General features: G+C 25.6%; 1 protein-coding gene across 2 annotated transcripts in view; it reads right to left on the bottom strand.

Annotated features, from left to right (window-relative positions):
- LOC108753744 overlaps positions 1-6,183 on the bottom strand; it is a 9,036-nt gene extending 2,853 nt beyond the window's left edge. Inside the window, exon 1 of one of the 2 annotated variants that reach the window (XM_018495612.1) lies at positions 6,076-6,183. The gene's annotated coding sequence lies outside the window, so the exon portion shown is untranslated. The remainder of the gene's footprint in view (positions 1-6,075) is intronic. The other variant, XM_018495611.1, reaches the window with a different exon arrangement.
- Positions 6,184-10,767: the final 4,584 nt, after the last annotated feature.

Here is a 10,767-nt window from a genome sequence, read left to right as displayed (position 1 = left end):
TCTCGCTCACTACTACCGTTGTACTCGTGTACCTTTTTAAAACGCAACACAATCGTGGAACAGTATAAACAAGTCATGATACGATGCGAGCAATAAAAAAATAAAAATAAAAAATAAAAAAAATATATATATATTTGTTATTGTTAATTATATTTATATGTATGTAATAATATTAACATCAAATAAAAATATGATTATATGCAGATACTTTAATGTTAAGAGTACAAAAAATTTATTTAACCAAGATATAAAAAAATATTTATTATTGTATATACTTATTAGCAGTTAATTTATATATTTTTTATAAAGATACGTTAGATATAGTAATTTACCTTTTCTTATACAATCACTTAAAAATTGGTGTATTTGAATTTTATACGGATGATTAGCAAATATTTTGTCATTTAGATCCGCATAAAATTTCTCTTCCTTAAATTCTGATTTTTCCATCTAACATTGATAAAAAGAATTAATAAACATTAATCTTTTTTAATTTAAGTATTATTACTTATAATGTATATTTGCCTCATATGTTTTTTTTATAAACAGATAACCATTATTCCTTGCTTATAGTAAAGGAAAACCCCCTATTGTGAGATAGGCGCTTAATATGAGATAGCAGTGTTTCTGCTAAATAGACGCTATTTATTGGTTTCACCATGAATTTATTGTTCTTGGATTGAAAACTATTTAGAAAATTTATTATTAGATCATGCCTGTAGTCATTGTAAAAAAAGATTTTACAATTTGGATGTCTTTAAGTTTCATTGAGATGAACCCTCAAACATTGTTTATTATTTAATAAAAATAGATATTTGGCAATAAATTCTTCATGTAGTGATAGAGTAATAATAGTATTAATAGAAAAATACGGGATATGTTGAATTGTTTAATTACAGAAGTTAGATTTGATGATCGTAAAACTGTAAAGCGTGGAAATCGTAATAGGAGATACCCAGGGTATTTCTTATATAAAATAACCCATGTTCCCATATTATAGTGAAAATCATTCCTAAAGTATAAATGTTATTGTACAATAATAAAAAGGACAACTAGAATGTCGAGTGCCTATTTCTGCGATGTTTGATTTCAATTACCAGAAGACGAGTTTTGGGTATAATGCATCGCGTATTCATTTTTCGCGCATCCTGGCTGTGTTTGTTTGTATTTAAGAAACATTAAATAAAGTTTTTTAGTTACAATACTAATATACTTTGCATTTTATTATCGATTTTTTGGGGCATCTCACATTAGGAGCACAATTTTTTGACTTTGCGATTTCCTCACTTTTTACATTTCTTTAATTTTCACAAAAAATGGAATTTGAATTAAATTTTATATAACATTATCTTAAAGCTTATTAAATTCCCTTCAAAATGACTATTATTTTTTTAAATTCTGCTCATAGACTTCTAGTATTTACCCAAAATAAACTCAGTGTCTCATAATAGGGACCTTTCCTCTATAAATGACATGGATACATATATATTATATGTTATCTAAAAATATCAATTTTTAATATCTGTGTCAATGACATAATTTTAACAACATTTATTAACCCTTTCAGATTTAATTTTATTGGAATACGTTAAAAAGAATTTTTAATTCAATTTATGCGTTACTTTAATAAATAATTTATACTAAACAATTAATTTTTTTTCAAAATTTTGACTATTTTTTAAGATATATCTACCCATAGCAAAAGGTTACGTTTACGTCACAATAGTCAGAAAGAAAATATCAATGATGTCACTGTGACAGTGTCATAATAAAATAGTACATGTTACAAAGACATTTGTACGTTACCATGATATTGTTATGACATCACATTGTGATAAAGCGGACATTCGCACGTTACCATGACGTAACCATGATTATGAAGTAACTATGACATTTTTTACTAAAAATGGAAGGCATTATTATGTATATCAGATTTCAAATAATATTGATAGAATTAAATAATTTTAACACAGCTTGACCTACACTGACCTCCAGGGGACATCCAAAGAATATCCGTGTGTCCTTTGAACATCTTAAAGACATCCCCAGGATATATCCCGGATAAAATGTGCTATTAGGAAGATGCCTTCAAATTTGATGTACATACATGCACGCAGGGTCTGAAGGGTTAATAAACACTTTTGGCATAAAAAACAATTATTAGATATATCTTTAATAAGATTTGATCAGTATTCGTCACATTTTGTATTGAATGTCGCAAATATATGAAATAAAAAAACTTTAGAATTATTTTTCAAATCCTTACCCAATTCAATTTCCTTAAAATACACTCAACAAAACAGCCATGCTTTCGTGTTTTTTCCTCGAAGCCAGGCTTTTCAATAACATCATTTATAATATCTCTTATATCATAGTCATCCTCTGAAAAATAAATATTAAAAAGAAATATTTATTTTTTATTATATGAATTTTATATACTTAAAAGGAAAGTAAAAAGTCAATTACTTTTTTTAATAAATTTGTCATTAAAGAAAATAACGTAAGTTTTAATTATTATGTCATTTTGTTGCTATTTATGCTTTATTATTAATAATAATAAACAATTATTTTGTTATTTGAATACTTAATAAGTATCTGAAGTTGTTAAAATTTTGATGGAAAATAATACTTTATTTAAGCATTATCAAGACCATATTAATTTAGAATTCTCAATCTTGATTGAAGACTCCAAAGAATAAATCGTAGGAAGGTAGAAACCCAATGCGAGCCAGCACAGGTTGTTGGTGTGCAAGAATATCATATATTTCGGAATTAAATAAAATTATAAACGTTTCGATCCTTATTATTGGATCATCTTCGATGTTGTTTTTGAAAAAATTCCATTGCGTAAATTTAAATATGTACAGACCGCTTACTATTTCATCAAATGTAATAAATATAGAATTTGTTTGTCATATTTTATTGAATACTCAAACGAATTACATTATCTGCAATATATAATAACATGAAAAATAACAAAAAACATACTAATACAAAAAAATATTTAAAAAACTGGATACATTTACATATTGACGATTGGTCAGATAATTTAGAACGTGTGTACCGTAAGACATTTCAAGAGTGTGTGAAAAGGTCAAAACGAAATCGAAGAAAAAGTCAAACGAGTTATAAAAACAAAGTATGAGCATTAATTATAAAACTTGAAAAAATCATTCTTCTTAAAATAAATCAAGATATAAAGAATCCAATATTTTAGTATCCTCTTACAAATTTAAACTGTTTTCTAATATAAATAGACTCTGGGATTAATCGCCTGTTGTAATTCTTTTCTTCTAAAATCTTGACATTGTTCCAATCAAAATCATGATTAAATTCAAGTTTATGTTCCGTAATAACCGGGTGTTAATTAATATGTTTATTGATATGATTACGATGTTCTGATATTCTAGTTTTTAATAATCTTTTCGTTTGGCCTATGAAGCGCTACAATCAGAACAATTAATTTTATATACTACGTTAGAATGTAAAAAGGAATGTCCTATGTATTTGTCCTTTTGAATTCTAATGAAAAAACTTAATTTATGTAATCCAACGTAGGTCAAGCTAACAGTTGTGTTATTTTTGAAAAATTTTTAAATTTTTCTGATATTGACGAAACATAGGAAACAGTAAAAAATATTGTTAAAGATTTAGTTGCAGATCATGCATTTTTATTTGTATTAATTTCGTTACTATTAAATTGTTTAAATTTTACGTAAAGAGTCTTTTTTGATATAATTAATTATTATATTGAGAGGATATCCGTTATTCAATAAAATGTCTATTACTAATTAAAAGTTTTTTTCATAGAAACTTGAATGATAATAGTAAAACTCTGTTCGTTAGATTATAAATCGTTCTCACTTTCTAACACATTAAATAGCACGAAAAATAATTTAAGTATCGCGCCGAAAAGTTGGTGTGATACCAATCATATAACAGAGTATTATCTTTCTTTATCAGCGTTACATCAAGAAAGTTTGAACTATTACCATCAAGTTCTATTGTAAATTTTAATCTAGGGTAAAAACTATTAAAATTACTTACGATTGTATTAATGTTACACTCTTGAGTTGAGAGTACAATGTCCCCCCCCCCTACCCCCATCGACATATCTATAATAAAATTCCAAAGAAAACGATAGTTTTTCAAGTACAAAAGTCTCTAGATCTTGCATGACTAAATCAGCTGAAATGGAAGATCCCATTGGGACACCAAAGAACTGTTCAACATCGGTTATTACAGAATCATCAAAACTCGGTTATTACAGAACATAGACTTAAATTTAATAATGATTTTGATTGAAACAATATCATTGATTGAATCAAGATTTTAGATGAAGAAAAGAATTACAACAAGCGATTACAATCTTAGAGTCTATTTATATTAAGAAACAGGAAAATGATTTAAATTTATAAAAGGATAATAAAATGTTGGATTCTTTATATCTTGATTTATTTTAAGAAGAATGATTTTTATAATTATGTTTTATAATTAATGCGCATACTTTGTTTTTATAACTCGTTTGACTTTTTGTTTTCTTTTTATTTATTGTATTATTTCTCTACTTAGTAACGACAATTTCGTTTTGACCTCTTTACATACTTTTGAAATGTCTTACTGTATACACATTCTAAATTATCTGATCATTATCAATATGTAAGTGTATTCAGTTTTTTAAATATTTTTTGTATTAATATTTTACGTCTTTTGTTATTTTTCATGTTATTGTATATTGCAGATAATGTAATTTGTTTGAGTATTCAGTTAAATACGACAAGTTCTATATTTATTATTTGATGAAATAGTAAGCGGTCTGTACATATTTAAATTTACACAATGGAATTTTTTCAAAAACTACATTGAAGATGATCCAATAATAAGGATCGAAACGTCTATAATTTTATTTAATTCCGAAATATATGATATTCTTGCACACCAACCACCTGTGCTGGCTCGCATTGGCTTTCTACTTTCCTATGATATATTAATATAGAATTGATCAGAGCAAATGAATAAAATATATTCTGTGTATTTTTATTGCTTACCATAAGTCATACCAGCTTCAATAACACAAATGTTCGTAAGTTGAGTTCTGTTATTAGGTTGTGTTTTTAATTGACTCATTATGGGTATAGATGAAGTAAGAGACTAAATCAGATATTTTTTATAATTTTATTTTATATAATATAATAATAACGTGATTTTTGCTATTTGAATAAAAGATATCATTTTTCGATATATTTTCACACGCTGAACACGAATCCGGCAATGAAATTGCTCTATCATGTCAGATTTTTGAGAAAAGTGAAGTTAAAGGTGCCAAAATTGACGCTTTATTATATATTTGTAATTTTTTTTGCTAGCAAAGTAAATTTTTTTCTACTTTCGTTTACGCTTAAAAAGTTTTAAGAATTTGTCGTCGCAAAAAATTTTTCCGCCATATAGGATCCTCTATTTTGAATTTTAAAAATTTGACTTCAGATTCGGATTTTGTGACTTTAAAAACCTTGCTACTAAAATTATCACACAGTTCTTAAAACTTTTTTTTCAAAAACATTTTTGGCACAAAACGTTTTTCTTTGTGTGACTACGCAGAGATTATTGTGGTGAAAAAAAAACGTACAATACGTTAAAAAAAATATATTTTAAAGATAAAAGTTAGCACTTTAAGATGGCGTAAACAAAAATAAAAAACAAATTAACTTTGCTAGCAAAAAATCACAAATATATTAAAAAGCGTCAATTTTGACATCTTTAACTGCACTTTTCTCAAAAATTTGACGTGATAGAGCAATTTTATTGCCGAATTCATATTGAGTATGTGAAAATACATCGGAAATGTTATCTTTTATTCAAACAGTCCTTTATTTCAACAGTTAAGAAAAAAAGTCTTAAAACGTCAGCCTGTATTAATTTTTTTGAATAATTTCTCACATAATAATCTCTTAATATTTTAATGTAATATTTGTTGTTTATAGTAGAATATATTAAAAATTGTTTTAAAATTACGAATAAGATTGTGATATTGCTTATATTTCGATTACTTTTTTATAAAAAATATAAATAACTTACGATATATGCTAAAGCGCAGATACAGAATTTAAAGGCCTTCATTTTGTTAAGATTACTCTATTCGAATAAACGTTATTCTATGGAATCTTCGTTGTACTATTGGAAGATATCGTGTATATATAGTAAATATATAGTGCACAGGTCAAAGATATGAAATCACAGACTATGTGATCACAATTTCTCGGATTTCATAGCCAATTTATTATATTGATATAAATTGACTACTATTTGATAATGATAATAAGATCATAAAGTTCAAAGTTTGATATATGTTAGATATTAAATTAAGAGACATAGTAATATCTCGCACTTTATAGCTAGCGCGAGTCCACCCCGTGTTTTTACCACTTCTATACTAGACTGCTTGTTTGAAAAAGTAGCCCCCAATTTTGATGTAACATTATATGCTTTGAGAACCGCTCTGCGTGACCGCGTGACGTATATCTGCACAACATACTATTTTGACAGGTTAATCTGTTTAACATATTAAAACCACCAAATACTTATTTTCATGATGTAGCTATTATAATTATAAATTATTCTAATTTATAAGAAATTGAATAAAATCGCATTTTTTTTATACACGTTTATTAATATTCAATTGTCTTTCTAATATTTTTATCTTTTTACTTGAACTCTTTCTCTTCCAAAAGAAACAAAATTTTTTGTTATAAGATTTCACCACTTTCATAAGATTATACATTTAGTATGTAAACAGTTGATGCAAAACATAGCCATACTGTATTCCTTTGAGTATATTTGTGACGTACGCGCAGAACTACCATATTTTGGAAACCACCATATTTTCCATTTCACACAAGCTTGTCCTAAGGAGTTAGCAGTCTAGTAATATATATAAAAGTCTGTAGTTTTTACACACGAGCCGGCGAGTTGCGAGCACCAAAGATTATCGGATCATCGAGAATAATCAGAAGCGAATTGATCAATTCTGAGTAGTTTTAATGGAGATAACTTGAGTTTAAGTTATATAATTAAACTCTTTTTATTATCTATATATTCTACAAATAAACGAAGATATCGCGATACAAAGTCCAAAATGTTAAATTTTGACATTAAGATACGTTATCATTATTATGATGGAAGACCAAGCCGAGCTTGCTAGCAGCGTCAAGTTTATTTATATTAAAATTTTTTTATTTCAATTAAATATTCTTATTTTCATGTATTTTTGTTTAAAAATAGTTATGTGACATTAATGTTTTAACGAAATGTATATTCTGTTTATAATTGGAGCAATTTAAAGATTTTACACTTAAAAAAAAAATTATTATTATTATATATACTTTTATAATTTGGAAAATAGATTTGGAATAGGTTTGTAATCGGAAGTCTTGTGTGACTACGTGCACTTCCAATAGTACAAGAATTTTTTTTCAAGGAGTACATACAAGCGCGTATAATAATTTAACGGTTTTTTTCTGAGAGAAGCACACACTTGGCACTTTTTTTTATCTTATTTTAAAAAGATAAATTTGTTATAATCTTATTATGTACTAAATAATTTTTGTGTAACTTTTTAGGAATTATTAATTTAGAGTATTATTATTTGATTTATAAAAAAGTCATAAAGAATAATTTAAAATATTAAATATTTAACTATTCTATTAGAATTCTCTTTTGTTTCTATTTATTGAAAAAAATTAGTAAATCTTTTTTTTAATGTATAACATAAACTATAATGTAAGAAATCTTTCAAGCAATGCAAAAAAACAGACAATATCAAGTTTAGTTGGAATTGTCTAGTTAAACACGATAATAAAATTTAATACCAATGGATAACAAAAACTGCGAAAAAGAATTTTTCCTGAAGGGAAATCATCTTTGACCAAAATTCTTTAATTGTGAAACAATTTGTGCAGCATTCGATAAAAAAGTTGTACTCTGTGAATTTAGTAGGTTTCTAAGTATATGGATGTGTTTTACATCATCTGCGAATAATGTAGAGTGAAGATATCAGACTTAGATAACATTGAAAATAATGTTACAGAAATCTGTAATTTTGTTTATGTTATAAATTGATAATGGAAATATTTAGAAATTAACATTAATATACATAAAGTAATAAATATGAAGAAAATTTCTTTAAATTATTTTTACGTTATAGAATAAAGATATTAAAAATATCTTTACAAAATATTTTAAAATTGAAATAACTTTATTTAAATATTTGGTGTTTGCAAATATACAAATTTAAAGAGCGGATAATAAATACACGAGAAACTAAATAACAAAACATTTGAATTGAATTAATAAAAATGTAACTAAAAGAAACTGATGCATGTATTGGAACCAAAGTAACGCTACTTTATTTATATTATATGTACATGTTTAAAAAAAAAATTGTCAATTGACCATTCGATAGAGCAAAGTTTCAGCTTTAAGAATCTGTTTTTTGAATTGTGGTACGATAACTTTTAACGGAGTTATGAGTAATCAAAGTCAAAATTAAGTGCCTTTTCTTATCTAATCCATTATTAGGTAAAAAATCTTAGGAATATTAAAAAAAAGATTATCATGTAAAGAAAACTTTAAGCTTTCACGTTAGACAGTCAAAAATTTTGGCAAGTTTTTTTTGGACACATGATAGGCATACAGAATGAAAAGGAAATTTCCCATTTTGTCGAGCTCGTAGTTTCTTATATATAAATTACCAAACTTACAGAAACTCAAAAGACATAGTGACCTTTTAAATATAGAGATAAAGGGCTTTTCTTTTTCTTAATTAAAATTTTTTTCATTTTTAACGAAGTTACAGCTGATTGAATTTTAAAATTTGTAGGAACTTTTGTTCTAGTCCAATAGTTATGCAAATTAAATTAATGAATAGAATTAATGCAGAGGACGCAAAATTCCAACTTTATAGCTTAGCTAGATAATTTAAAAATATATATATGATTTAAAAACTCTCGCAAAATGTTGATGTTTAACATATTTTATAAAAATAATTAATTAGTAAATAATCAGTTAATCAGTATTTAGCTATATATAAGGATTTGTTTTTGTTGACCGATTATCTCTTCATTTTACATGTTTATAAAACGTAATATATGTATAAATGTCGAGATTAGAAGAAAACAAATAATTGGCCTTATTACGCAATTTTTCAAAATATTGATTGACAATGAGCATAATGAGCGTTTTCTAATAATGCTCAATTTTTAAATAAAAGTAATAAGACAAAGGAAGAAATAACGATTTATATTTTATTAATATACAACGTAAAATTCCTTTCATTACGCGTGAAGTATAATTATGATAAACGTGCATTTTACATTTAATTTATACTGCTGTTAATAATAAAGATATATTAAACTTCACATACATTTGTTTAATAGCATTCATATATTTCGAGAATTTATTACATTATAATTTATATAAACATAGACATTTTGCTTTTACGCTAATAATCTAATTTAATAGCTACAGTATAGAGCTAGTATTTCTAGGCATGCAGTATTCCATTGTTATTTGGTAAAACGTGCTTGCGCAATAAACACATGTATACTCATTACCTTGCGCGCTTCGTTATACCTTGGCATACTCATTCAAAACATCTTTCAAACAACATATCATATTCACTGACACTTACACTTTCTCGCTATCTCTTTCACATAATTCGTTTATTCTTGTCAATTTACTTTCAGGATACATTATTGGATATCCTGAAGTAACATTATTTGTTAAAAAAGAAGTATTATCAGACTTTCATTGTAACATTGTATTTTAACATAATCTCGAAGATCAAAAGTAAACTCAATATTGCAATATTTTCAAAAATATTGCTATATATAACTGATTTTCATAATCCGCAGAGCCGATGAGATTTGAGATATGTGTAAATAAAAAAAAACCTAATTTTTACGAAAACATTTTTAATCCATAAAATTAAAATATAATTAAGATATTCTTTTACGTTGTTAATATGTATTACGTTATTAAAATATGCGTAAAATAAATTATAATTTTGGCGTCATACTATAATACATTTTTAAAAAATATCTTTTACATAATTGTTCCGCAAATTTATATCGTTTGTTTTATTCAGATTATATTTTTAATTAAATTTTTTCGTTGTTGATATTTAGATAAACTAACTACTTCTTTTAATTAACTAGTGCCTGCATGTGGAATGTTGCCAATTTATATTCACATAAGTTCCCTAAATAAAGGCATTCGAAGCCACTAACAAGTGGATTTATTAAAAAGAAAAAAATAAATTTATATATAGAAAATTTCTAAAATAAAATTTATTTTCAAATAATATCCATCATGCAGGAAACATAGTACTATACTAATATGAATTATCACTGTTATCTAATACTATCTAAATGTAACAGTCTTAATATCATTATATTAAGATCTTTGTGTTTGCGCTCATTAAATTAAACATGTAAAAGCAAATACACATTTAGCATGAAAGTGTATTAAAAATTCAATTTACTTAGTCTATTTTGGTTTAGATTATAATTTTTTCAAATTGTTCAGGTATAAATAAATATTATATAATTTTGCGCCAATAAATATTACATGTTAATGCTATTCGCAGATCATCCAGTTTCGAAACAATTCGTTAATAACATCCTTCTTCTATTTGATTCTTATTTATCAGCTTTCCTTTGATCACGAGACGTAATTAAATTCTTGCAGTGGATTTACAGACGATAAATAGTT

This window comes from Trachymyrmex septentrionalis, unplaced genomic scaffold (assembly GCF_001594115.1).
Source record: "Trachymyrmex septentrionalis isolate Tsep2-gDNA-1 unplaced genomic scaffold, Tsep1.0 scaffold71, whole genome shotgun sequence".
Classification (NCBI taxonomy): Eukaryota; Metazoa; Arthropoda; class Insecta; order Hymenoptera; family Formicidae; genus Trachymyrmex; species Trachymyrmex septentrionalis.
The sequence above is the reverse complement of the archived record's forward strand: the minus strand, read 5'-3'. Positions and strand labels throughout refer to the sequence as shown.